The sequence below is a fragment of the Elaeis guineensis genome, chromosome 11, assembly GCF_000442705.2.
Source record: "Elaeis guineensis isolate ETL-2024a chromosome 11, EG11, whole genome shotgun sequence".
NCBI lineage: Eukaryota > Viridiplantae > Streptophyta > Magnoliopsida > Arecales > Arecaceae > Elaeis > Elaeis guineensis.
In genome coordinates, this window is record NC_026003.2 from 103,008,271 (window position 1) to 103,010,395 (window position 2,125).

Below are 2,125 nucleotides of genomic sequence, written 5' to 3' on the forward strand. Positions count from 1 at the left end.
ACATCATGTATGTTGTGTAAGGAATAATCTCTCTCTGGCTGCAAAATATCTCCAATAATTCATTGTACAAATATGACCATAGGCTTCTCGAGACAGTAACATGCAAACATCGTTGAGCTGAATGGGACCCACATGGTAGCACCTCAATCAAATATCCATGGTACGAAGCCGCGTTATGAACTTTATCCAACGTTGCCACTTGCGAAGCCAACCATCATGATACGCTAAATTTACATACTGAAGTATCTTTTCTTATCAGAATTTTCACTCAATATCATCATATATTAGAAATGGATAATAAACTGTTAACAAACAAACAAAAATTAAAAAAAAAAAAAATTCATATACGTTTCGGTTATTAGGTATGAGAAGAAAAGGCCTCAGCACAACGAAAACATAACTTAAAAGTGGAAATAATAAAAAGGAACAAGAAAAGGGTCAAGAGGTGGAAAGAGCGGATCCTCTGGAACTTGGAAATTTCGCTGCTGTAGCTTTCGGTTTCCGGCGACAATGACCAAGAATTCGGCAGTGATTGGCAAAAAAAAAAAGAGAGAGAGAGAGTCAGAGGTGGAAAGAGCGGATCCTCGGGAACTTGTAACCTCCGCTGCTGTTGCTTTCGGTTTCCGGCGACGACGACGTAGAATTCGGCAGCGACGGCGGCGATGGCGGCGGAGACCGCCCCCCGCCGAACGCCACCGTCGTCACGTCTCCGGTCGTGGCGTTGTTGGAGTTGAGGAGGCCGATGGAAACGGGCGGGATCTCGAAGGTCTGGAGTGCCGGCGGTGGGTGGCGCCACTGCGGCAGCGGGCCCGCCAGCAGCAGCGTCTGGAGCAGCGGTCCCGCCGCCATCACCGCCTCCAGCAGCCGACCCTTCTCCGGCAGCCCCCGCCGCCGCGCCGCCGCCTCCATTTCCGCCTCCACAGCCGCCATCCCCGCCGGCGACGTCCCATTGCTCCTCTCCTCCTCCCCTCCCCCCTCGGATGACGACGACAAGCCCCCAGCCCCCGCCGCCACGTTGCTCCCTTCGTCCAATTGGACCGCCTGGCTAGGGTTAGGGTTAGGATTAGGGTTTGACGCCAGGTGGTTATTATGATCCATGAGGAGCAGGAGAAGGGCGTGGCACTGGTGGCGGGCCTCGTCGCGCTCTCGGGTGGCGATCTCGAGGAGGTGGGTTAGATTGAGGGCCTGGGCCTCCATTCGCCGGAGCTCCTCTTGGGCGGCGATCCGAGTGGATTCGAGCTCCACCGTCGTGCGGAGAAGCGCCTGCTTCAGCTCCTCGCCGTGATCCCGCTCGCCTCCTGCGTCCAATCGGTTCCTTTGGTCTTAAATTCGGCGAAATTGGCGAAAAAGAATCAGAATTGAAGATGGAGAAGAGGAGGAAAGGTACCTGCGGTGGTTCCCAGAGGAAGGCCCAGGGGGCGGCGGCGGAGTTGGCGTCGGCGAGAGGCGGAGGAGGAATGGATTGGTGGTGGTGGTGGCGGAGATCGTCCATGCGTCTTTTTTTCTCCTTTTTTTTGTAGTCTTGGAGTTATGGTAAAGAGGAAGCTCTTTCTCTTACACGCAGACACACATACTTCTCGTTTTCTTTTGTCAGAGACAGCAGAGAGATGGTGGGGGAGACCAACTGACCATGGGCGGAAGGACGGGAGGCTGCTATGTCTCTTTATAGCCCCTTGTTTCGTTTGCTAGTGTGAATCTGACCACCACCCGGTAGTCCAGACGAAGATTTCTTTCCTCTTTTTTATCTCCGTATTGGGACGGGTTCTAACCCGAACGCTTATTCTTGCCGCGCCCCATCCTATACTTATGGCATATGCAGGGGTGGCAAGTTATGATCCTGACTCATCGATCTCATCCATGATGACCTATTTTAAGTTTTTGATATAAATAATGAATTCGGCTAGATTTATAAGTCATTTAATTTATTTTAATTTATTTAATAATTATATCATGTCAGATACGTTTAACTCTTTAATATCACTAACTCGATTTAAAACCTATTTTACTTCTTTCTGTCTTATTTAATTTAACTCATTTAATCGGTTTAATTTATTTCAATTCATTTAATTTATTAAAAATTTATTTAATTTATTTAATCTGATTTGATTCATTTAATAAATATTTA

At 48.7% G+C, this 2,125-nt stretch overlaps 1 non-coding gene across 1 annotated transcript; it reads right to left on the minus strand.

The window, feature by feature from the left end:
- Nucleotides 1-229: 229 nt before the first annotated feature.
- On the minus strand, nucleotides 230-1,720 carry LOC105053628 (uncharacterized). Its single transcript, XR_012135476.1, has 2 exons — nucleotides 1,388-1,720; nucleotides 230-1,298 (listed from the first exon to the last, which is right to left on the minus strand). It is a non-coding gene; the product is annotated as an uncharacterized protein (transcript).
- Nucleotides 1,721-2,125: the final 405 nt, after the last annotated feature.